Source organism: Caloenas nicobarica, chromosome 1 (genome assembly GCF_036013445.1).
Source record: "Caloenas nicobarica isolate bCalNic1 chromosome 1, bCalNic1.hap1, whole genome shotgun sequence".
NCBI classification, from domain to species: domain Eukaryota; kingdom Metazoa; phylum Chordata; class Aves; order Columbiformes; family Columbidae; genus Caloenas; species Caloenas nicobarica.
Window position 1 is genome coordinate 126,128,698 of NC_088245.1, and position 27,768 is coordinate 126,156,465.

Genomic DNA, 27,768 nt, shown 5'->3' on the forward strand with positions numbered 1-27,768 from the left:
GGAAGAAGAGAAACATGAAACAGTGAAGCAACAAGAATTATGTTCATGCAGAATGTAAGGCTGTTACAATACTGAGTGGAATAGCTACAGCAAAATAAATATGTCTTGCAGAGTCCAAGATGTAGGCTTGCCTGCTGAAACTTGCAGTCTCTTGGGCTGTAGCCCCTTGCTTCAGATGACAGGGCTTTTGTTTGCACAAGCAAGATATAGCCCTGAAGGAACTGGAAAGATGCCAACAAGCCACTTCTTTGGGTTGGATTTTGCTGACTGTGGTATATAGATGAGATTAGGAAGAAGGGTGGGCTCATACATGTTTGTGTGCGTCGGAAATGTGAGTGCAGTGGAGTGGGAAGCCAGGAAACTGTTGATTTTAGTGAACCACAACACTGGAGCAGAGTGTATGGAATTTTTAACCCATCCAACCTGAAGCTTTGTTTGGTATTTGGTAAACTGTGAATGCAAAGCACCTTGTGAATGCAAAGCTCAGTGTGTAAAGCCTGGCAAAAGTGTTGTTCTGGCCACTCCGCTGTTGTGCTACTTGTGCTATAAAGAAAGCAGAGACTGAGGTGGCTTTTCCAGTTCATATCTTATATACCTATTTACTAAATGCTTCACATAGTCATTGATAAATTGTGTAAATAGTAACAAGTGTTTCTAATAGCATTCTCAAATACACATCAATGCTGCAAAAAGTTGTTATTGTAAATTGCCTTCCAGTTGCTTCAGAGACCTCCCTCATTAAAATCAAAACATTAATTTCATTCAGTAAAGTAAATTTCATCAGTAAAGGCTAAAATTCAAATAAGAAAAAAACCAAGATGAAAACCTGAACCACAAAGCCTATAACATGACTTGAAAGTAATATAAATGGATTTTATCCATTTTGTTACCTCTTAAAGGTGCTAGAGATTACTTGTTACGAAGATGCACAGAGTTTTTTCTGTCCTCCAGAAGTTATTATTTTGTTAGAAGAATAAAGGTCTGCCTTCCCAATGATTTTTCAAAATAAAATATGAAAGTAAAAGATAAGAAGCAATGACAGTATCCTAGCTCCCTCTGCAACAAATGTTTGACTGGCTCACTGTGCAGATTGTTGTGTCTTAGTATATGCTCAGAAATGCACGCCCCCCCCCACTGCCTCCGCCTTCCATGTATTTGTGTTTGGGAACCTGCAAGGGTCAGTGACCTAAGCAGGGCATAATCAAAAGTTTTTGAAGCCGGTAGGAGTCTTTGCACTTGGATTTAGTGACTTAAAGTCCTATAACCAGATATAAAAGAGACCACTCTAAATCTAAATAACAATAGCATAGATCTCTTTTCATAGTTCTGTAAAATTTGCATTTCCTTATTGTATAAGGTTATTTTAATTTTTACACCATTCCATAGTTGGGATATAAAGGAAAACTTGAGGGTAACTTTTATACCCGTGAAAGGAAGGAATTATTTTGCAATGAAAAAATTATAATCAGAAAAAGAAAAACTAAGCACATTTTAAGAATTCTAAGTGTACACTTTTGAGTCATGCAAAATAACTATCACATAAATAATTAGAAAAATGTAAAAATATTTTTATATTTAGTAAATTTGTAAGTTCAAAAGCCTTCTGCATGGCTACCCACTCCATCAGCTAGGAACCGGAGTCAAAATTGCTGTTGTAACACAATTTTTTAAAGCACTTTCAGTTCTAGATGAAAATCTCTTTTACAAAAAGATTTTCTTTTGAGAAAAAAGTGAAAAGACAGATGATGAGGAAAGTGTCCAAAAATATCTGAATGCCTGGGACAGAAATAGAAAAGACATAGATGAATATAATATTATTTCTGATTTCAGGAGTCACAAATGGAACATACTTTCATCCTTTTTTTCTTAATTACAAAGCCTCAATGGGAACATATTCATTCAGTTTTAATGTTAATTTGAAGATGGAATTTGCTAAAGCATGTTCATAATTTTGCTAAGTACAGGCATTTTATCCTCGTAAGTTTTCTCCCTACCTTGCCAGTAGCACAAAGAATTGTGGAATCAGTAGTGAGCTATTCTATTTTGAAAGACTGAACTGAGACTAAATAGGAATTAAAAATAGCTGTGCTTGTTGGCTAAATGAATAATATCTGTCATGTAGATTCACAGTATGAATTAGATAATAATCTCTGAAATAATTATCTGCAATTACTGCATTACCTTAGGGAACTAGAAAGATAAAAGAGAGTGAAAGCATAAATTGTGTGTTACAGATCATTTAGACCTTCCCCTGTTGATTTACAGTACACACAGCAAGAACTAGTTTCAACTTGAGCATTCGCCCATAGCTTTCGGCTACATACATTTGGAAAGGGATCTAGTCCTGCCTGGCTCCTCTGGCTGGATATCCCATGAGAGATCAGATGACCCCTCCGAACAGGGCTGTTGCACACCTGGCTGTCCTGTCAGCTGGACACATCAGAGCCAGGACAGCCTGTTTGCACCGTTTGCTTGAGGGAGAGTGGACTTTGGATGTGCAGCCTCCTTGAACCCTGCAGAGGGTCAGTGGAGATAGCAGGACTCTCCTGGTCCTGGTGTCTGAGCAGGGCTGTAGCAGAGATGCTCTTCTCTGCCAGCCCGTTGGAGTCCGAAGTGATAGGATGCCCATGCTGGCACCTCTCATGTGATGCTGGAAGCTGATGCCACAAGCAGCAATCTTATTCTGCACTTCCCTGGACTCATGTTCTGAACATGTAAAGTTATATCACGAATCCATTTCCTCTCAAGGCCGGAGACATGCTGGGTTCTGGAGGAGTGAACCCTTGAAGCAATTCCTCCTCCTGTACTCCATCTCCTCATCCTGTGTGTAATACAGAGGACCAGATCACTGATAATGGATTTTTAAAAATATTAGATAAAAATGGATGAAGCCCTCTCCTTGGCTCAGAACCGTGTCTTGAGCACTTTTGCCCATTATGAGTGTAGCAAGTAAAAAAGTCTTGCCCATCTTCAGTGAATGACCCCGGGTACCATTCTGTCTCTCTCTTAGAAACTATGGTTTTCTTTACATTTCTAAAAGTGCGGAGTTGCACAAAATATGTGCCAACTATTGGAGGATGGAAACTGACTTGTAACATTTCTTGCCTTGTATACATAACGAAAATGTGCACTCCCACAATCATTTTGGTTAGTTAAGTATTCAGTGTCTGACTTCAGCCAACACCATAGAATGAAAGGGAGATAAGTATAACAAACCAAACTGACAGCTCTGCAAATGATAATAATGGAATCTATGCTGGACAAGTTATGTTGCATTTTTTATTAATGACAGAACTATCATATCTGTCAAACTGAGATCAGAAGTATTGGAAATGCAAATCGAATCAAAAAACTGGTAGATTAAGTAAACACAGATAAGGGTAAAGGGGGTAGTTTCTGTGAAATAACAGCACTTTGCCAGATGCTTCCATACAAAACCAGATGGAAGCTATATTTATTTTTTTAGCAGAATACTGAGTGTAAATTTGAAGAGGCTTTTCCCAGGGGTCAGCAATAATTAGTATGTGTATTTGCTCCAGCGATTAATGTGCCTTAATAGCAAGGGAGGCTATGCCTTTATATAGGAGACAGCAAGTGCAGGAGAACCTGAATTAGCATTGAAGTTCTTCCTACGTTTTGACTCCATGAGCCTTGCTGTACGCCAGACCTGCACGCCCTGTGTGCACACAGCTCAACAGCTGGGTCAGCTCCTTCCCTGCTTCACTGTTTTCTCCTGTGACAAGTTTCTACCTTTCCTGCTTGAAATTGCCACAGAGGGGAATACTTTTCCTCTTAGCATCTCTTGCTACAGGCTATCACTATGTCTGGTTTGTTGGCTGATGCTGACTTTTAGGCTTCAACAATACTCCCTTGCTTAGTTACATCTTTTGTATTTCTGGCTTGAATTTACCAGGCTGTCAATGTAGAAGCATCCAGAGATATTGCTAAATATTTTGTCAAGGCTGGATTAGATGCAGGCACAGGCCTGTGTATGTGTTCATGTCCAACAACATTGTCTTAGCTACCTGAGGTTTTTGTGGCATTTCTGGTTCAACATTTCCCTGACATGCTGGGGTTGTCCTCAAGGTCAGCTTTGCCACATGTCTAACTTTGTGGATTGGCATAATACCACTTTGTATGACGTGGTGATGTTATGCAACACACATGACATGTCATCTATCCCCGTGATGTGGTTAATCCAGCCATTAAAAAGACACGTTAGCAGGAGAAGTTGCATCATTTGTTCACAATGTTAGTGTGCCAGGATGAATTTACATGGTGTTGCAAAAAGATGGACCAAATATGGTACAATAACAAAAAAAAAAATTACAAGTGTTTTAATGAGTTATCGAGTTTTAGTAACCTTTTTATAAATGCTCTATGCTCCCTCCACCTGCTGTACAGACTCTAAGAGTTTCATTCTTGTGCAGTTCACGGTTGCAGAGGTATAGTGATTTCAAATTGGGTCCATCGTTTTGGAACACCCTGTACCGTGCCTCACAGGACAAATGTTGTTTTTCAAGCCCTTGAACCTGTTCCAGTGGAGGAAAAGCACTGAATTTTTAAATGGTATAGGTATCTGATCCAGCCAACACATACACATTATTTCCTAGTCAGTATTTTCTCCTCAAATGTGTACTGAGATTTTTTCCTGTGCAATCTGCTTCTCCCTTCACATGTGAATGCCAAGCTGGGCACCTCTGGGTGCAGAAGAGGAGGGATTGTCTCCTGTAACTTCAGATGCCTGGAGAGGCACACCATGGACAGTCTTTAGTGTCAACTGAAAGAAATAACCATTCCTGGGGCACAGTGACTCTGAACTAGTCTTACCTACAAGGTGAACTAAACACTCTTGCCTACTAGATAGGTAAAGTGCCTGCCTTAGGCCATGGAGAATCAAATCAGGCTTTAGAAACACCTAAGGCCTGAAGTCACCTTCACTGACTGCGAAGAAGCTGTAAAAAGTCTGAATTTAGTCACATGAATACTCACTAAGAGGCCAAATTGAGATCTATTGAGTGGCTCAGGTGACTGTTGGTCACTGTTATGAGCAGGGTACTGCTTACCCTAAGGTTAGCAGGACAAAGTGAATGTACTAAGTAAGTCTTAAATTTGGAGTCTCCTTTGGACTTGTCTGAAGCATGGACCTTACTTGTAGAGTGATTCTAAAACCTGGAGAGTGCATATCAAATTAATTTTTAGCGGTACTTCTCTCATAGGAGAGAAATAAGGGTAGAATATGTATCTGAATAGCCATTTTTTGGTTTCTTTCTTATATAAACAGATTATTTTTACTTGGAGTGGGGCAGGTTTACCCTGTCTTCTCCTGGAACTGCTTATAGCTGCAATCAAATGAGAGATATTGCAGCGGAAATTAGGAACAGGCACTCCTGCTAGTCCAGTGTCAAATGATAAGTTACACAAAAGGTTACAAATTAGAGGGACTCATTCTTTGACAGGTAGGAAAAGTATCAAAGCAACATAATCTAGAAGTCATGGCAAAAAATAATAACTTTTATACACTTGAGGTCCCTGAAAAAATTCTGAAAAAAAATACTATCAGCCATCACTGCTTCCAGAACAAAAATAAAGGAAATGTATATATGTAAGGATCTTTTATTCTTTTCCAGGAATGTGAATTTTTCTTATCTTGTGGCTACAGCTTTGCCTATGATAAAATAATTACCAAGCAGAAGACTGGTTTTCGTACATTGTTAATTGTACCATGAAAATTGTCTTAAAAGACTGTTTAGGAGATTTGGGTCTGAACAAATTAGCAAAATCTGAAATTTCATTTTAAATAGTTACATTGTAAGGATAGCTTTGATTGCACATAAAATGTTATTTGCAGTAAATCCTTTTTCTTAATCTTATTTAAGGACGAGTAGAATAGTTTCATAATTCTAGTTTTCTAGTTTGAGGTCTTCTGAACTATGTATTGAAGAAGAATGGAAGTACTGTCTCTTTTTTCGTATACCGCAAGAGTTCTGTTCTGACATAAGCAGATTGAGCTGTATACAATGTAGTTGAGCTAACAAAGATGTCAAGGAGTGTCACAATGTTTTAGACATCCTGCATCAAACTACATGGCACTTCAATGACAACCACATTGAAATGTTCTTCTAAAAAGTATTCTTCTAAGAAATATTCTTCTGAAATTGTGCATTGCTAAGGTAATTCTTTGCTGAATGCTTAATCACTTGACATGCAAATCAGTCTCACAACAATACCTTACTGTAGAGTTTGCTAAAATATGAAGACAGCTAACAGGAGTATGCATAGAGCCTCCTGGTAGCAGGCAATTCATTTTTAGATTGAGCATCATGGCCCTTGACCCAAATTTTGTGTGGAAGCACTTTTTATGGTCTACCCCAGGAAACCTGTATCTCTTCCAAAGGTTTTGGGAAAACTGCAATTAGACAATCAAACCGTGCTGTTGACGATTTAATGGAATCTTATAGGCCTCATTTTGTCTACAACTGTTATAAATTGTCCCTTGCCAATCCTTTCTGTGTCTTGGATCTTATAAGGCAACTTTGGCTTATTAATAGGACAAGCTGAAATTGTCTTTTAACAGAAACCTGTTCTTTTGAACAAACAGGATTTTATGTGAGATATATCTGCCGAAATTACTGATCTGGAAAAATCACATGGTGGTTGTAGCTGAGTTGTGTCACAGACTAATGACATCTTTGTGGGTAGTTTCTTTGTGTGGACTATGTCTGGCATGATACCCTAATCGGAGAATACTTTGACGTGGCAACGTTGAAGTTAATATTTTCTAAAGCAGACATACTTGCTTCTGTCCCTATGTTTAAACATCACAAGCAGACCACAGAAAGACAAGAAAGGTTTTAGGTGCCATAAAGAAGTAAGAAAAGCCTTAAATTTATTTTCTTTACAAATCAACTCTCAAGGCAAATTTCCCTGGGCTAAGTTAGCCCAGTGGAAAGTGTGAGCAGGAGAACTGCAGCCTTCCAGATGTCTGAAAGTTTTCTGTTCTGTGGTACTTTTCAGTTAAACATATCGCAAGTAGCACTCAAAAAGTCCCAGAGTTAGTGAAACAGTGACATTTCAAAGGGGCTTTGCCAGCATTGTCATATTAAAAGCATTTTCAAAGCACTCCAGTGAAGGCCACGGTGCCTATCACACCCACACACAAGTGCCAGAACACTTTTCTATGTCATCAGAGGTTTCCATTTCCGTAGGAATTTCTCTATATCATGGGGCTCTGAGTCTGCCAGCAAGGATTCACCCTTGGTAAAGAATGATGAATGGGAGGCTGCTGCTTCCATGTTTTTTACTCTTGGAGACACATTTTAAGGCTGAATGACAGCTCCAGGATCACACTCTGTTCCTCACACATCTCAATGAAAAACAAGACAAAAAAAGAACCCGTTTCAGTCCCCTGCCAAACATGGAAATATCTGTTCAAAAAAGCAGCTACTACTATTTTGAGGGCCAAATGCTGGTTACTGGTAGGCTGGGTGGGTGGAGAATGTCTGAAGGACCTTGCCTCCAGACACTGGGAAGCAGTAGTGACATTGGAATATTGCTGCTACTGATTTATGAGCTGAGGTTCTCACAAGCTCTTCAATAAAGTTCAAAGCCAGGAAGAAACCTATAGCCTATCATCAGTGAGACCCTCAAAAAACTGATGGTGAAGTTACCCTCCCCTCTGCCCCCAGTATGTATTTATTGGTTTCAAGGTGTTGGTGACCCAGCACCAGATATCTGAAAGAAGGGCTTGGAAGCTGCATTTTAGCATTATTGGGGGAAAACCTAACAGGTAAGAGAGAGATAGATGGTACTGTTACATGCTGTTGGAGTGGATGCTTCTTTCTTTAGGCACTTTCAGAGGCTACAACAGTAATGTGAATGACTTGCTGTCTGGGCACTTACAATAATTAAATCCCAGTGAAAACTTTTAGCCTTATGTATTGCTATACCATTCATATATTAAGGTTGTATTTGAAACAAAAAAAACTTGCATTACTAGAGCTTTATGAAGAAGAGCAGAAAGTTTTATTCAGACTTAGCAAAAGACTTTGAAGTTCCACTCATTACACTCATGCAAAATGTTTCTATTTTCTAACCAATGCACCATCTTACTCATCTTCTCTTTCTTTGATTCATCTGAGGCAATGTAGAACAAGTACATCTATGAAAGGAATTCCTGGAAATATGTTTTCTTATTATAGCATGCTCAAATTGAACCTTGCAGGGCAATAATAGGTGTAACACTAGTTCTGCACCACCTTTTATAAAGGTATTACTGGGGGATCACACTCTCAAATTCCCTTGGGCTTTGTAGCAATGATGAAGCAGTGGATTCCTCTCTGAAATGGTATATAAACCCAATTTCAGTGCATGTGAAGACAGCTTAAGGTTTTCTCAGGAGAAGGGTGCTATGATTTTAACACATCTTCTATAGGAAAACATATTTGGGGAAGAATAATCATGTTAATACAGGGAAGATACTCAAAGGAACAAAATTCAGTGACCTGAAACAGAGAGGGAAAGCAATGTGGCTTATCTGAGAGCAAATATTTCCCAATGAAGAATTAAATCCCGTGATAAAAATGTGTGAAGCTGTGCTATGCTCTTAGGCTGTGGGCTTCATGCCTGAAATAAATGACGTTCAAATAACAGTCAGACCAGCAGAAACTTATAATGGAATTAATTGCTTGTGTTGAAAGCCTGAGAGCAGGAAATAATTATAGCTATGATGCAAAAGATGAGTTGTATCTCCCTGGTGAGGCTTAGACACTGCACAAAAGTCACACAAACTACCTTTTAACTGCTGCCACTGTTCAACAGATCTGCTCTAGTAGTGCCCATTGCCAAACTCAGCCATGGACAGTATTTGAAATTGTTACTTTGATTCTACTTCTTCTCTCATTTTTCTGTTGTAGAGAGTACGTCCTTTAATACCAAGGTCATTTCTTACTAGATAATTTTGTCAAATAAGTTTTTCAGACATATTTCACATTCTCTAAGACATTTTTAAAATTTACTTGTATGAATTCAGGATTTGACCACACACTTAGTGATTTTGACAAACACAAACAAGCTTACATTTATCTGCTGCTCTCTGTATGTGTTTTTCAATGTGGTTAGAGTTTATTCTCATGTATGGTCCTATCGGCTACATGAAAGGAAGATTATATCAACTGCTGGAAATTTGGAACAAATTTATGACTGTAATTAGAGGGGCAACCAATAACTATTTTCCAGCATTATGAAAGCCACATACATCCAAGGTGCCAGATGCTTAATGGCATCAATAAAGAATAGATTCTATACATCAGTGTCAGAGATTTTCTAAACAAAGTTCTTCTTCCTTCTCACCAACAAAGATAAGACGTAGTTACACACTCTCCAAAACTTTGAAGTACTAGAGAAAAAGTAAATAAAAGTAGTTGCATCTGAGGCACCCTGAACAAATATTAATGAAGATATCAAACCTCCAAGAAGTAGCATTTAATCACTAGATATAGTCTAATTAGTGAATTTGAAATGAGTAAGACCGGGCACTTCATTACACCACCAGACTGATTTAGATGATAGAATGAGGCTAGATTGTTTTCTCTTGTCATAATAGTTGCAGACTTGGATAACTGAATGTTACAGCAGCTCTTCTGTTGCAGCTCATCTGTTTCTTGAAGCACTGCTTTTATTTTTGTATTTGCTGTTGATACCACTGAAATTTGGTTCAGAAGAATTTGTGCTACTATTTCCGTAACATTTAGATCTTGAGTGGATGGCAAAATTGTTCTAGGATATTGTCTCTTCTTTTTCCTTGCAACAACTTAAAAGAAAACAAAATGAAAAGATAAATCTATTAAACATAAAGCTGGGAGTGCCTGTATGGAATGAAGTTATATAATGAGACTAGAGCTCTCTGTGCCAGGTAGTGGGAAGAGAGACTGCCAAGTAAAGAATAAATGGTGGAAAATTGGCGTTTAAAGAATTGTAAAGGAAAAGAGGGATTGCACTAGGCTATCATTAAAATGTGGGCTTTTAAAATCAAAAGCTGGTTGCAATTTTGACAATTCTAAGTTGGCAGGTGGCTGCAAACAAAATTACACTTTTCATCTTCTCTGGAAATACTAGTTAATAACTCTTAGGCATTTTTGGCCTGTGGGACTCTGAAAACAAATCAGTGTGCGTAGATGAGATAGTAACGGGTGGTTCATGAAAACTGGTGCCAGTATGAACCAATTCAGAGAAGTGTGGTAATGAAAACTATAAGTTATATAAACGGGATTACGGATGAGGGAGACTATGGAGAAAACAAGAGTAAGAGAGGAGCCTGGTGAGATATATTTAACTGGCATTGAGCTAAATGGATCTGTAAAGAGGGATTCTTTTGTAAGATGCATTTCTAGTCTTCCCTAGCGAAAACAAAACAAAACAAAACAAAACAAACCAGCATGGATCTGCAAAGTATGTGTTAGCCAGTTGTAGGTAAAAGTCCACATATTGCCTGTTTTGGAAGAAAGAGATGCTCTGGTCAGTACCATGAACTGCATCCTTGCATAGCCATCCCATGAATGCAGGGCAGGGAAGTCTATTTCTTCTGGGAAACTCTGTGAAGGAAAAGAGACAGGTTCTACCACCTTTTCTGTTAACTTGCTCTCACAAAGAGAAGAGAAAAAGGTTGGCTCTTAAGTGAAATGTTGTCATCTGCAAAGCCATAGACAATACAATGTGTGTGTGTATATTTTTGAATCATTGCAAAATCTTCATGTCACTTAACTTGATCTTAGATGAAAAATGAAATGCTAAACACTGACCATGTAAGTTAGTTACACATAACCAAGTAAAAAAGAGTCCTTGATGAGCCATGTACTGAAACTGACCTACTTGGCAAAATACCATAGAAAATTATTGCAAAAATATGAGTAACAAACTAACAATTTTCCCAAATAGATCTGGTAAGGAAGTGCTTGTTTTTGAGGAATGCTACACTGTGCTCCTTTAGTGAGCTCTCATTAAAAAATCCTTAGCATAACCATAGTGGAAAGTCCATTTTGATTATAGTCGGTATTCACACTAAAACATTAAATAGGAATGTCGACATGTATAACTATTTGGTGTACTTATGCCATACATTCATGTAATCATACTGTTGGGCTTCTTTTATTTTTTAGTAAAAAAACAAGTGTCAAGAGAAAATGTGGTCTTATCTCATGCTGTCTTATTAGGATGAAATATTATTTATGTTGCTAATCTTTTAATTGAGTTCAGCTTGCTAATTCAGTTCATTTATATTGAAAACATGGAATTAGAAAACAGGTGACAGCTCTTTATGTATATATTCACCTCATTAATGACCAAAAAAAACCAAAACAAACTTGCATGGGAAAAGAGCAATGGTCAGTGGCAACCCTCCTGAAGTATTATTTTAAATTTACTAATTCTCATTGTACTATAACGAAGGCACTGTGGATGGCAGGCAGGATATGTAATCTGGAAATAAGTGCTCCTGCAGCCAATGTGGTTGGTTATTATCTTCTAAAGATCCATGGCTTACCTGACACTCATCAGTTTTCAAATACCAAGATCTGATCTTCCCTTCGAAAGGAGAAAGCAATCCTGCAAATGGCTGGAGACAGTAACTCAATTACCTCGTGTGATATATAAATGTGAAATGCTACTGTAGTTTGTGTAAAGCTTCATATGTACAACAAGCAATAGCACTTGAAATACAATATGAATTCCTATGAAAAGTTATTTTCTCAAATCAGTATGTTCTGATCCCTCCTTCCTGCCTTTTTTTTTTAAGGAAACAAACTTTTGAAAATTCTTGGCCTTGCTGGTTTTTAACTAAATCCCAGCAAGAAAAGTACAAATTGTTTTAAAGTGTCATGAAAAAATTGGATTTTTTTTTAAACAGTATTTAAATATGCTCTTAAAAAACACATAAGAAACTAGTTACTAGTAACTTCTCCTTGTTTCTATGAGAGGTAACTCTCTTACCATTTAAGTTACGATCCATTCAGAAGTCCCTCATTGACATATGAGCTGTAATCTGAGTCATCCCGAGGAACATTGGTGTTATATTCAAACTGTGGTATCCTGTGGCTGCATCTGATCTTCAGGATTCCCACCCGGGCTGGTGGCTGAGGAAAAAGAGAAAAAAAAAAAAAGCATTTAGTCCTGCTGTTTCATGCTGCTTCTTATCCTCAAGGGACATCCTTGCTTCCAACAGGAATTGCATGGACAAGGAACTCTACTGCTTTCTGGCAGGTACCTTAGTGTGGACAAGATGTTATCCAGAAACACAATTTTCTGTTTTGTTTGATATAAAAAGTAAAAATATTCTATGCATTAATTCCTTTTCGTTATACCCACACCAAATCTAGCGAGACACAACATATATGAACAGAAACAACATCTCAACCCTTTATGCAGGTACTGATGATTAAGAAGCTGCTACTCTTCTCTCCATCACTCTGCCTGGACAACACCTTATCTCTGGCATGACTGCAGACCCAGATGTAAAGCTGAAAGAAAAAAAGTCTTGCAGAAGTCATTTCCCTGCTCTTTTCAGTTTAAATTAACCTAAAATGTCTCATTCATGAAATATGCCTTGTCTGTTCTGACATGATATTAGATGAAGGACAGTTTTTATGGGCACAAATTTTCTTGCAATTAACATTCGCTCTTGATTGGGTTTGTATCTGTGATCACCTTCCTTACTGTGGTGTGGTTTAATGAAAGGATTGGTGTACTTGGGATCAGGAGACACAAAATCATTTTGGAGGTGGAGATCTCACTGATCTTTAGTGCCTCTCTCTCTGGCCATTAATCTTTTTTTCCAGGTTTTCACATTTGATTGTATAAAGGGCAATATTTTATCTCATGTGGTTTGTTGTAAAGCAGTTATCAGAACTGTCTGCTAATATTACATTGTTATAACATGTGTACCATGTTTTTCTCAAGAGATTGGCTTGTGGTATGTAAGTATCATTGCTGATCAGAATTGCCTTGAAATAGTTAACTAAAAATATATACAATTAATTTACTTCCCAGACCTTGTAGAGAGATAAAGTTGCAATACAGTGAAGCAGAATTAATTTCCAGTGTTAGGTTAATGAGCATCAAGTCATCTCACTAGCTCTGACTGGGCTACTGCTGTGCTTATGTGTTCTAGGGCTCTGTAATTAACTTCCTGAAAATATGACCAAATATTTCTTACCATTATATGTCTACTTCACTGATATGCACAACGAAACTGACTAAATGAGGAAAATGTAGCTTTTTTTTTTTCTTTTTTCTTAAGCCTAATCAGAGCAGCCCTGCACTGAAGTCAACAAAGGAAATGAAAAGAGGAAAAGGGAAGAGTCAGAGGGGAGGAGTGGTGAGGTTTATTGATAAAACATGAAGATCAGTGATGCGGAGTGTATTTTTAGTTTTCTGATTAACTAATTTCTTATGTTCCCCACAGAAATGAGTCAGTGTGAGAAGCATGCTATGCTGAAAGAGGAGCAGCACAGAAGCACTTGCCAGTACACTGAATTAGGTAGCTGGCCACAAGACCACTAGGTATGGCCGTCAGAGATGTGTAAGAAAGAAAATATGTTTATCATCAGTACATTTATGCTAGTGACTTATGGTGATATATGCATTAACAAACTTATCTTCAAATAGTGTATTGAGGTTTTTTTCCATTGAAAACAACCATGTGGACTTGAAAGGAAAATAAATGGCCGGTTTCCAGTGTAAGAATCAAACACAAAAATTATCACATTTGGCAATGGCGGGTGGAGTGGTGGAGGGAACGGGTTAGCATTCAGTCAAGCAAGTCTTCAGGGTGCTGAGTTCCAAAGAGGTGGGCATGTGTCATTGAGTCCTTTTTCTGCTTCTAGTCATTGTTGTGGAGTTAGAAATGGAGAAGCGAGAAAGATAAGAAAAGCTTCATTGTTCTGGCTGCACCTATTTCCCTTTGCAGAGATTAAATAAGGCTTTCTGAATATCTTAGACTCCTGTTGAAGTACTTTCCTTTGCAGACTGATACTTCTCACACTGGGATCATCTAAACCTCTTTTTGCTGAAACCAGTCCTTGTTTGTGTTTAAATTTAAGAGGAACAGGGTTTTCATTGGAATAAGTCAGTTCCTAGGGGGAAACAATTTTAAGAAACTGTCAGGAAACCTTATTTTAAATAAGTTCTTGTGCTGCCCCAAAACCTGTGCACTTTTGTGTGCACTTGCTGCAGATCCAAGTCCTTAAGCTGACAAAAGCAGACCACCTGGATTATGTGATAAGACAGCAAGAAACTTGTTTCTGCCTTGGTGGCAGGCCCTTTTGCAGCCCTGCTTATGATTACAATCTCAGTGTGTTCTGAATAAGCAACGCATGACTTCTAAGTTACTGGATAAAAACACATTTTTGGGGGAGAGGGAAAGAGCTGTGTTTTGTGAGCGTGTATTTTGTTTTCTTTTTTGGGTCTTTGGCTTGGCAAAGATGATAACAGAACTAACGTATAAAGAATGCTGTGGAAAATGTGGAATGAAAGCAGCTTTACCTTATTCTTGGATCAACTAGCTCTGACACGTCAGTACAGTATCTTCATATTCCTCTCGCTCTGTTTAGATAAACGTTTCCAGTCAAAAACCTCAGTCTAAAGATTTTGCCCAGACTATGAGTTCAAATCTTGCCCAATACAGACCTTTTGTTGTAACTGTTACTGATCAAAACTTTTGTCAAATTTCAGAATAAGAGCTCATCTCTAGTTAGTGTATGTTTCAAAGGAAAATATCCATGCGCGGCAAATGTCATGCATGCAACTCAGTGAATTTATGAGGAACAGATGTCATTTGCAGTAAGAAATCAGAGTAGGCACTTATATTTTGAATTATTTAAGCACATGAGAGCAAAGAACAACGAAAAGACCAAAAAGTAAGTATTTTTGTTGTGTTAGTCCAAACTGCATATTCTCAGAGCCATTTAAAATCATGCTAGGAAAGATTAATAATCAGCTATTGTTGACAGTAGATTTTATCTAAAGATCCCAACCAAGATTAACATCCTATTGTGTTGGGCTGTTTGCAGATATCTGGTAAGACGGAGTACCTATCAAGAGAAATCTGATTGAAAAGCACAGTGAAATGGCTATTCAAACTAGGGCTTTTTGCAGGGTGATGCATTCTGACTTGCCCACTGTATGGTTTTCTGCTTCCATTGGAGCAGCATCATGAGAAGACAATGTCTCACATAACACCTCCTTGTGTCGGGTTGCTCTGGGGAAGGGGGGAATGGTCCCTTCATGCTCGAGGTGCTCCTGCACCTACATTGTCCTCTGTTGTGGAACACTGTAGTAGTGTGATGACACTGCTCAGTGTAGCGGCGGTGAAATGGTGCCCCATGTCTCTGCAGGCTGCACCATGGTTTCTCTCAAATGTTTCAGCTGAAGTGATATACCTGTTAATTTCATAGACTGATCTTCAATTGTCAAGGACAAAGGACCTATAAATATGTCTATCAGCTAGGAGGAGAGGGCTGGAGTGTAAAATGAAAAGGGGCATTGGCATCATGGTGAAAAGAAAAAGACAGGGTCAATCATCCTGTTTCCACTCAAGTGAGTGTTGTGGCTGCTGCTATCGTTAGGGCTGAGATTTTAACACCAAACTACTTTTTAAGCCAGAGACTATGATCAATACTGCGGACTACAAAATGTGTATAAACCGAAAAATAACCAGTAAGCTAGCAAAATGCAAAATAAACCGTCTCTCTCCAAACCCCTCTCTACATCAGAGCAAGCATGAACAATGTATAGGAGTAACTTCTCACTTTTTCTTTGCCTTTCACCTTCAATATTTTCATTAAGAATATTTAAGACCTTAATTAAATTTGAAAAGCAGACAAATGCAATAAACATACATCTGATCCTATCAAAATCAAACAGGATATTCCCCTCTATGGTAATAGGATTTTATATAAAAATCCTGATCATTCTTAATTTGGGTTAGGTTTAAGTAAGAAGGCTTTGTAGTATTCGAAATTAGACTATTTTTTTGTCTTTTTGTACTATGATTTTTATTTCCAAAATGCACATTCTGCTAAAAATAGCAGTTTATAGAATGGTCTAGAAAACTGCTAAACACACCAAAGCTAGAAAGGCAAGAAATAAAAATAATACATGGAATATATGATCCTATAAGCATATATTGGAAAAGTGTATAGTGCTATAAATCTATGCCTAATACATTAGACCTGCAGTTACTGCAAAATGAACTTTGGTGTATCTTATAATATAAATTATTGAAATTCTGGAGTGCAAACTATTCAAAACACTCTATTCAAAAAGGAGTTATTTGCCTTTTTATTTTTGTATGCAAGACATGTACAGAGTTAAACTGAGAGTCAGGAGAATTACAGTTGAGAAATGCATAGGAAAAGTCCATCTCAGAAGCACAGTACATCTGTTAAGCATAACTCATGAAGTGTTTTGTAGACTTGTTAGATTCATTCATTGCTCATTGGTCAACCCTTGCTTAAATCAAAAGAATTCTGACTTTCATGGGAGCAATATTGGTACTTATACAACTAATGCATGTATCAGGCAGAGATGTAAATCACCATTTGTGTATTTAGAAAGAAATATATATATTGTGGATGTTGCCATGAATTCTGTAATCTGTTTTATTTATTTATTAAGTCAAGGATAATCATTCCAGTATAGCAAACATCTTTCAAAAATCTGCCTCTTTGCAGTAGTATCTACAGTATCCAGTTACCAAGGAAAAGTAGTTTTGCGGCACTTTTTATCCAGTATGAGAGTTAAAGTGCATACTTGGTCAATGGTTTTAGAGACAATTTGGATGTTTGTCTAGGTACATATGTTTGTGTGTAGCAGAATGGGCGTGTGTAGGTGAATGTTCCCTTGAGTAAGATCAGGTATGGTCTTCTCAGGGAACTAACCTTGCACAAAGAAGTCAAAAGGTCAAATGGAGATGTCGGACATGAAACTAGAATTTTTCTGTGAGATTTTATCACAAATGATCGTCATTCTTCACTAAGCCAGCTCCAAACAATTGACATTTTTAAAAAGAGAACTGGGCATTTTTTACTGTGTGGAAAAAACCCAAGAAGATACTCTGAGTTTTTGTCCTGATTTGATATGAGGAAAAAATGTTTCAATAATTGAATTTCTTGTGTGATGAAAATGCTGGTTGTCTGCCAGCTCTTTTTAGAAATCTTCCCCAGAATCTCCCAAAATAATATATGCAAACAAATACTGCTAAAGAAAAATCCAGCTATACTGTTTACACCAGTAGGAAACTCAGCCCATGATTGCCATAACTCCGTATACCACAGACTGCAGATTGAAGACCATATTTTAAATGTACTGTTCAATCTTAGTGTTACTAGCCAGAAGAGGAATTTTCTCCTGACACTTAGTAATATCTTAGATAATATTTCCAGTAGGTTCTTGGTTTTAATCTGCACTCTGTTTCTTATCTTCCCTTTCTTTGCACAACTTACACTCTGAGCACTACTCTGACATATTTGGTGGTTGTTAATACTTCGATATCTAATTTTTTTGTAAATATACTATTTGTTTTATTATTTGCAAGAACTTTGGGAACTTTGGATGAGAAGAACTCTTGAACTGTGAGATAATATCATTGTGATCTTATAACATATTACTAATTCAACTATATTCTGACTGGAAATGAATTGTAATACTAAATAATCAAGATCCTAAACTCATATAAAAAGATTGATTTGCAATTCACTTGAATTTACTTGGAAGAAAATCAAAAGTATTCCAGAAACAGATTAAAACGTGCAGCATCCCTTAGCTATGCTCTCCCATCAATATGATGCCAAATGATTTTAGTTCATTTCAACCCATGAGACTGGTAGAGAGTTGCACCTAATGTGATTTTGAAAGATACATTCCTCTATTTTATTTTTTAGTTTTTCTCATCTAATCCATGTCAGTTAGTGTCATGGTTTTGTTAAAAACAAGTTTCTCTTTTAGTGAATTTCCCTGTCAGCTAAAGTCTTCTTACTAACTGCAGTTTTCCTGAAAGTTAGGTACATGTTTTGGTAGACATAGCAATGGAATGCAAGGTCATTGATAATGATGCATCTCGCGAGATGTGCAAGCAGGAGGTGAACTGAAAATGGACCAGCTGAAGTATTCCGTCCCATTCACGTCATACTTCATATAAAAGTGGGGGATCACGAGGATCTCGTCCCTTTTTCCTTATGGCCGACATTGGGAGAGGACCTTGCGAGTTGTCCCTGCGAACTGAGGCCTAGTGAGACTGAATCCAGTTCCGGTTGGCTGCAGAGTCCAGTCCAGGACTTCGGGTGCCGGCCCTACATCTGCCGGAGCAGCTGCCGGGACTTTCAAGATTGGTTTTGTATATTTTGTATTATTTTCTCTATTTTTATTAGTAGCATTAGTAAAACATTTTTAATTTTTTCCAACGCTCTTCTCTCTGTCCTTCTTTCCCTCCCAATCGCCTGTCCTTAGTGGGAAGGGGGGAGAGGGAGGGACTGAAGGGGAAAGAGAGGGGAGAGAGGGTTAACAATACATCTGCCACCGTTTTATTGTCACCCTGCAATCAAACCACAACAGTTAGTTTTTCCTGAGAACACTCAATGAGTTAGCAAGAAGACAAAAATCTAACGCAAGTTTAAAAGTATTTTTCTCTGTCTTCTGTTGTAATCTTCACTCTCAGTTACTAACTGTTCTTATTAGAGGTCTTATAAACCAGTGAACTGTAACAATGACCTCCTCTCTTTAAACATGCCCTTACTTTTAGTTTGTTGGTAATCTTGCTCACTGAGGTCATGAAATTTTGTAGGACACCTTATTTTCAACCATATGTTGAATTCTTACCTCTTGTTATCTCTGTAGTAATTCAGTGGTAGTTCTATTATTCAGTGGTAAATTTATTGTTCAGTTATTATGAGAAAATTAAAATAGTTCTTTATTACAAGAATGTAAAGCGAATGAATAAATAGACTGACAGTTTTGTGTGTTTGCATAACTGAAAAAAAATAATGGTTTTAAGAAATCAGATCAAGCCAACAATGTGGTACAATAGTAAAGCTTTACAGAGAAGGTATAATGATATAATTACCAAAAATCTGCAGGAGAATGAAGTAAATGTAGCTATTCGTTTTAGGAAGAAACAGTAAAAACAAGAAAAAGAGTGGCCTGGTGTTGTCCCTTTTTGAGTCCTTCAGAGACTGGGCACAGACCCTTTGCTGATGCAGACAGTTCCACTGACTCCATGCTGACTGCATGGACCTGCCTCACGGCCCAGGAAATCATGTTTTAAGCAGTGTTAGGTCTGCTACAAAGGATGCTAGTATGCAGAAACCATTGGTCTTTATTTCTTGTACTCTTTTTCCCAAGATATATTTTGTTTCAATTGTCTTTTATGTATCTGCGAATATTTCCACACACGGCCTAAGAAGTGCTGTACTAAAATAAAACAATTGTTTGCAGTTTAGGCCTAGAAATTCTTATCAGTGGGCTAGTTTGCTGGAGAAACACATGGTAATTTCTTTACAGTGCAAAGCTGACTTTACAAGCTAGTGACTTTAAGTACTAGGGGGCGGTTTGGAAAATTTAGCCAAATAAAGACAATGTGAATACAGATGAGAGCAGAATGGCTTCTGCAATCAGCTTTGCAAAGAAAAACTGAGGGGAAGAGTGAAATGAGGTGACTGTGTGTTTTTGCAATGAAAAGGAAGAGTTGATGTAAAAATTTGCGATTTTTCTTGGAATCAGTTTTCAGGATTCTGTTAGTTTATTTTTTGGTTGGACGGAATAAGGATTATTCAATACTGGCTCATAATGGATAAATAAAAGCCTTCTAAGATTATCAACGGCAGTTAATGGTTGATTTTCCTATAGGTGCTGTCAAAGGCCTGGGGCATTTGCAGTAAAAACAACCAGTTCCCATGCCATCTTGTATTTTCTTTGATATCTGACTTTAATCATAATTATGGTCTGCAGTCTGATCCCGCACTCATGTGTGAAAACCCTTTCCTTTCTTTGAAATATTTTCTGCCTACCATGAAAGAAGTGGAAGAAAATGTCAAGTGTGCTCATTGAAAATTCATGGCCTGAAGAGCAAAAAGGCCTATTTCAAAGGCATTCAAAAAGGTTGTATTAAACCATTTTTGACGTGACACCTTCATGAGTTCAATCATGAAGAGGAGGAGACACGTATTGTCATCAATATATGTAGACACATATGTTATCCACTGAGTGAAAACAGCTGCTTTTAAGATGACTTATCAAGCCTTGTTCTTTCTCATGTTCAAATCAGATCCATTTGTGCATGAGCGCTTACAGCAAACATGCTTGTGTAGGCTAAGGTTTTTAAGAATGAAGTACACAATCTTAGTGCTTTTTATTTTAATTTAAGCATCAACTTCCACAATTTTGAGCAATTCCAAAGAACTTTGCAGTGCAATGGTAAGTTCTGAGACCAATGTGCTTGGGTATAGTTTTAAGAAACCTTTTGCAATCCCAGCAAATTCCTGAAGCCACTGATATATCCTGTACCGGGAGTCCTTCTCTGTGTTCTTTTGTGGGTGGATATACATATATGCATATGCATATTTGTGTGTCTATATGTTTCTCTCTCTATATATACACATATGTATATTTGCATACACACACGTGTGTATATGTGTGTGTCTATACTTATATACACATATGTGTACCCAGACACACACATGCACAAATATATGCATGTGTGTGTCTATATGTATCTATCTGTCTTTTTCTGTGTGTTAGTCCAGGAGGAATACTTCCACCTTTAGCTGCTGGCCTTATGTTTAGAAACCTTCTCTGTGTATAGCAAGAGCAATTGGAAAGGTTCTTCAGAGAAAAATGACAGAAAGGAAAGTGAGGGAGGAAGTTTGAGAGAATTTATGGATTGAATTAAAAGACACAACAGCAGCATACCCATTGGTAGTGTGCTGACTTAATGTGAGATGCAGAAAGAGACAGAAAAAGAGAGAGACTGAGACCTCCATGATGAGAAAGCTGTTGTGGTCCATTCTGTGTTTCTAATCCCATGCTTACTCACTCTTAATTTTCCCTACTGGTTTCTCCATTTCCCTATAGTTCCTCTAGCTCCCAGTGACTGTGCTCAGGCACTTCCATTTATGCTTTCCACAATATTCTGGAGCATGAAAGGCACTTGTAAGTCCAACTTATAACACTCAGGAAAATCACTACTCTACAGATCACGTAGGTTGCCATCTATTTAGGAGGAGGCTAATAAAATGGAAAAATGTTAAATAGCCAAGTTAGAAACAGTCAGATGGTGATCTGACCGGGATATTAATGTCAGGAAAATGTGATATAATATTTTGCTATAGGTAAGTTTTCAGTGGAATTTGAAGCTACTTGAGCATTTCTGACTACTTTGAATTACTCTTACACTCTCCTCTTAGCATTTGGCAGAATAGACTGGAAGATTAAGATCAGGAAGTAAGAGTCATTTTGCTAATTTTGCTCAAGCCAATATTGACATTTTACAACTAGAATTGAGATAGACCTTCAAAATGTTCAATGTAAACTGTAAAAAGCTTTTGACACTTCTGCAGTTCATAAAGTAATGTAACTAGATATATTACTATGCCAATACGAGTTTTAAATAGAGTGGTTCTTAGGGTTTTCCCAAAGGTTATGCTTTGCTTTATCACTAGTCAAATTCCTTCTGGAAATTAGATTAATTAAAACAGGCATGTAAAATAAGTTTAGCCCTCTTTTTTAATGTTTTCAAAACAACCCTGAAATAACAACTTGTGATATACACCTCTTTCCTGTGCATGAAGTCATCTTATTTTCAAAAGCCAGGATAGGCTTTAATAGATGCTTGCTCCTATTTATAAATAGCACATGTTCTTTTATGCATGTGCTCAGTATGCGAAAGGAGTTTTCACCTCTTTTTTGATAGAAAGTTACAAGTGTCTGGTAGAAAATTTAAGGCAGTAAATTAAGATTTTCAGAAACATCTGAGAACTCTTTGGATCACTGAAATAATAAGAATGATACTTAACACATATAAACTTCTATATTTCTTGTAGTCACTAAATAAGCATTCACATTTATATTTCTTACCTTTATTACTATATTAAAATGAATACATTTATTAAATTACAATAATCTGTGTTAAAACTCATCATTAACATTGCAAAGGGAAGTACTTGAAAGCCAGAAATTGCCAGGAGCAGGGATGCCTGTTTGGACAGCTGCATTAAGGTACAGTCTGAGATAGTGGAATTAGTACAAAATCCAGGGAAGTCATTAGCTTGACACCAGGCTTTCATTTATATTCATAGTTCCCAGGTTTCGAGAAATACCAGCCAGTAATAGAAAGCAAACCACACTGATCTAGTTCAGCATGTTAAAATATGCAAACCTCTTTTTTTTCTTTCTGGAAAGTTTGTGGTTTCCCAAAGCTTTTAGGAGATTTAGTTCCTCTTTACTATGTTTTAATTTTGTGAAGGGGCATGTGCCTTAAAAAATGAGAAACCAAAATGTCCTTTCAGGTCAGAAGGGAGTGTGAAAGGCTATTAACCTGAATATTAAATGAGTGATTTGTTTCATAGAATCTGGATGTTGCTGTTTTTTCACCTCAAACATTTTAATTTGCATCCCGTGAAGACAATTGGAATGACCCATCAGTTAAACCTATGCAATTATTCTTGATAGGGCTAACTTAAATATTGTACAAATATTTACCGTACTACAAGACATTACTTTTCCTCGAAGCTAGCAAAATCTGATTCTGAAAAATCTCGTGAGAGACCTCGTCTTGTTAGACTTCAAAGAACCTACATGGCTGAAAAGCTGTTGTTGAAGGGTAATATTCCTTGGTGGATGTAATGCATATTGAATGATTTAGGTAAATGAGTTAAGAATACATGCAGCTTAGAAATTCTGTTTGATATCAGGGATTCTCTATTTTTGTCAGCACATTAAAATAATGGAGTAACAGACATAGGAAAAGATAGATGTGTCTGTCTGCTTCTACAGTCACTTGGCCCTGAACAAGTAAATTCCCAGTTCAGAATCCTTGAAAATTTGGGGTAGGTCACTGGCAACAGGAAAGGATGTATTTACATTTCCGGGAAATTTCAGGGAGTTTAGTGCTTATATTTGGAAACTATGTAGTTGAGCTATCATGTCTGATTTCCACATAACAGGTAGAGAGGCTGCACCCAAGAAATATATCAGATCATCCAAGGAAAGAGGGCTATAAATGAACCTTGAGACACATGGAATTAGGATGTTGCTTATAAATGCAGAAGACTTGAGGACGTCCTCTGGCAGTAAAAGGACCAGGACAACTAACTCATAAAAAAATCATACTAGAGCTAATGCATTTCCTGTGACATTAAACCTCTTTTCTAATTACATTTTTTTTTGCCACTTTCTGTATTACATACATAGTTCAGAGGAGAAAATTCAGGATGCAGAATTCAATAAAAACCAGCTTAAACCCAACTTTTGTTGTATCCCTACCACCTTGTTCAAATCATCCTGCACATGCCCTTTAGCTATTACAGTGTAACAGCACAAACATGTGACTCATGTTTTTATATTCCTCTGCATGGGGAAAAACAAATCCAGTTGGTTACCTATGTTTTGCTTTTTAGTTACGTTTAGTAGAATGACTCTGATGTAGTCTGTATTTTGATTCATATCAGCTGAGATTAATGATTCCCAAACTGCAAACTGTGCTACCATGTTGTCCTTGTTATTGAAAGTGTCACAGGCCATTTGCAGTAGCACTTCCCTTTCCTGGAGAAATGCACCTGTGCTGGTTTGACTGAAAATGAGTTAATTTTCTTTGTGCAGTTAGAAACCTTTCTTTTTCATAGCTAGCATGGTCATTATTTCGACTTAGTTTGAGAACAAGAGAGAACACCCCAGCACAGAGTTAATGTTTTTAATTGCTGTTGTCTGGGAGCCAAGGACGTTCTGAGCTCTGCCCACAGGTGTGAGGCATCAAGGAAGTGAGGCATAGATGGGGCAGAGCTTGACTGACATTCAGACTGATCAATAAGATTATTCCATCCCATTAGCGTCATGCTTCATATTTAAGGAGAGTGGGGATCTTCCAGTTTCTCTCTCTTGGGTGCTCTTGCTCTTGATTGCTCTTGGGTGTTTTTTCTCTCTCACGCATTCTTTCTTAGCTCTTTTTATCAGAGCTGAGGGAGTTCAGTTTGGGATGTTTAGCCCGGCCTTTTGCCATTTTTGCAGAGGCCTCTGGCTTTTCTGCCTTTTTCCACTCTTTTTTCCTCTCTTCTCTCTTTGGGATCAGCTGTTCGAGACCAGGGTGCTCCTTCCTGAAACTGGCTGCTCAGTTGTGGACAAAGTTCACGAGGAATTGCCTTGAGTGTCTTTTGTTTCTATTTTGTAGATACATATTTACTATATAGATACATATTTACCAGTAGTGTCTTTGTATTTTGTGATTTTATTAAACTGTGTTTATCTCAATCCAAGTTTCTCCCTTCCCTTTTGATTCTCTCCCCTATTAGGGGGGAGGGGGTGAGCGGCTATCATGGTTGTATTGCTAGCTCGGGTTAAACCACGACAGCCCCTAAAATCACACACTTGGCTCTGCTAGGTCTGCAGGATATATCTGTTTTCTGAGAAAAACACCTGCCTTCAGTTCAAAATATGGCTTTCTACACTAATACTTACACAATTACTAAACAATGCCAAATGAATTTTGTTTCAGTAGCTTTCTTGCATATTTCTAAGCAAGGGAAAAGTCAGGGAACTTAGAACCTGGATGTATTTTCATGCTGGACCTGCTGCTATTGTATGTCACTATATGAAAGAATAGATATATCAGCTTTATCTTCTTTTAATTTCTTGAACTTTGACTTGAGATTTAAGGGTGGCGTTTTATATTTTTTGAAGGGAAGATTTTTTTTTTTTTTATGACATTCTATTCATTTAAAAACATCACTGCCATGGAATAGATCCCTGACATCTGTCTTGGTCTTTCACTTTTGCTTCCATTAGTATTTAATTTACACTTCAGTTGTCTAATTAGCAAAACACAAGAACATTTATTACTTCTTACCTTGGTGTAAAGTTTTAGTCAAAAATACAGAGTTTTGTGTATCATACAAGTCTATAGAGAAAAAGCTTGCCATGGAATCTCTTGGTTGAGTAGCTATATTCAAAATCTAACCTCTTATTTAAACTACATTTTGCTGCAATGAAAACAAGAACAACAACAACAAACCCAAAAAACCAAAAAAAGAAATTAGGTTTTTAACTTCATCCTTTCTAGAGTTCTTTCAAAATATTAAAGTAGTATAACTACTCCCATATGCATTAATACATAATATTGCTAGCAACTTCTACACTTAAATCAAGTTGAAATACCTGTGTTAACCTCCGGGATCATTACTCCTCAACGACAAATTGAGAATTTCTCTTTATGTCTTCTTCCTGTACATCTCAGAAATTTAATTTCCTTCTTTTGCTTTTTTTCTTTTTTTTTCAGAAGGAGATTAGTCAGCATTCCCACTGTCCCTGCATTGTATTAGCCTTCTGACCTACAGGGGTTCACACAAATGTGTAGGGAATTATTTCTAGCACAATGTTAATGTGTTCTCATCCTTTGAGAAATGATTTGTTTTTCTTTCTGTCGTTTTCTTTAAAAGGATTAAAGCAGCAGGACGGAGGATAGAAAGCAGAAAGAAAAAAATTGTTTCTTGGTTACTTGTCAAACATTCCTGCTGTCTAGTTACTATAGTTTCTCCTTTGTACTTTTACACTTTGCATGCATTTTAGTGAACTCCAGAAATGGAAATTATACATTATAATTTCATGTTACTCTTCAACATTTGTTCTTCTATTTTTCTTTCTTATCTGCCTCAGTTAGGGACAGTATGAAATTCCTCCAGTTGTCTGTAACTGCTGCTTGTCTGCTTTACACAGCTATCACTCAGAGGCCAATGCCTTTTCCCTTGTAGCTGTTGTTTTATTATCTTTTTCTAACCTAGCTGTCTCTTTGTTCTTCAGTTATCTACAGTGATGTCAGAAATACAAACCAGACTTAGTGAGCAAGCTTTTTTCCACTCTCAGTCTCTGACACAAGTCCTTAAACTTCTAACTGAAGGAAAAAAAATCATATAGATGGCCAATCAGAAAGATTGTTTATCTTATTTAAATATTAGAGTAGGATAGAAGTCTGGCCACTTGTTTATTTTTTTAATGAAATATTAATCTGCGTGAGATAACTTCCAAAGCCTTTTGGTTTGGTTCAGTACCTTACTACTGTAACCTGGACTTCAGAAGATTTATTTGTAGATTTAAAGTGCTATGCTCAGCATTAACAGTATTCTTTTGAAAGTAATTTTGAAGACAGTTCACAGGTGCTCTGTTGAACTGTGAACAAGTCAATAGTCTACTGTCAGGGAAGCTATACTTGAGGGCTGGCACTTCATGATGATGGACAAACACCTGCACTTGCATCTTAGATTCCCATAGCTCCTTCGCCTTCTGTTAAACCTCATCCTCCTTGTCCCCAGTGACATTAATTGTACACCCTGTATAGAATCATAGAGTCATTTCTGTTGGAAGAGACCCTCAGGATCATTGAATCCATAACTTAACTCTAGCACTAAACCAGGTCCCTATGAACCTCACTTTTTAAACACGTCCAGGGATGGTGACTCCACCACTTCCCTGGGCAGCCCGTTCCAATGCCCGACAACCCTTTCTGTGAAGAATTTTTTCCTAATATCCAAACTAAACTTCCCCTGGTACAACTTGAGGCCATTTCCTCTCATCCTATCACTTGCTACCTGGGAGAAGAGACCAACACCCTCCATGCTACAGCCTCCTTTCAGGTAGTTGTGGACAGCAATAAGGTCTCCCCTCAGCCTCCTTTTCTTAAGGCTGAACAGCCCCAGTTGCCTCAGCTGCTCCTCGTAAGACTTGTGCTCCAGACCCTTCACCAGCATTGTGAGCCTGCTCTGCACTCTCTCTAGAACTTCAATGTCCTTCTTATGATAAGAGGCCCATAACTGAACACAGTATTCAAGGTAGGGCCTCACCAGTGCTGAGTACAGTGGCACAATCACTTCTCTAATCCCGCTGGCCACACCATTCCTGATACGAGTCAGGATGCTGTTGGCCTTTTTGGCCACCTGGGCACACTGCTGGCTCATATTCAGCTGGCTGTCAATCAACACCCGCAGGTCCTTTTCTGCCAGACAGCTTTCCAGCCACTCTTCCCTGAGCCTGTAACACTGCCTGGGGCTGTTATGACTCAAGTGCAGGACCTGGCGCTTGACCTTGTTTAACCTCATACAACTGGCCTCAGCCCAACGATCCAGCTGGTCCAGATCGCTCTCTATGGCCTTCCTGCCCTCCAGCAGATCAACACTCTCACCCAACTTGGTGTTGTCTGCAAATTTACGAAGGGTGCACTCAATCCCTTCATTCAGCTCATTGATAAAGAGATGAAACAGAACTGGCCCCAACACTGAGCCCTGGGGAACACTACTTGTGACCGGCCACCAACCAGATTTGGGTCTGTTCACCACAACTCTTTGGGCCTGGCCATCCAACCAGTTCTTTATCAATCGTAGAGTACACCCATCCAGGCCATGAGCTGCAGCTTCTCCATGAGAATGCTGTGGGATGCAGTGTCAAAGGCTTTACTGAAGTCTAAGTACACAATATCCACAGCCTTTCTCTTATCTACTAGGTAGGTCACCTTGTCGTAGAAGG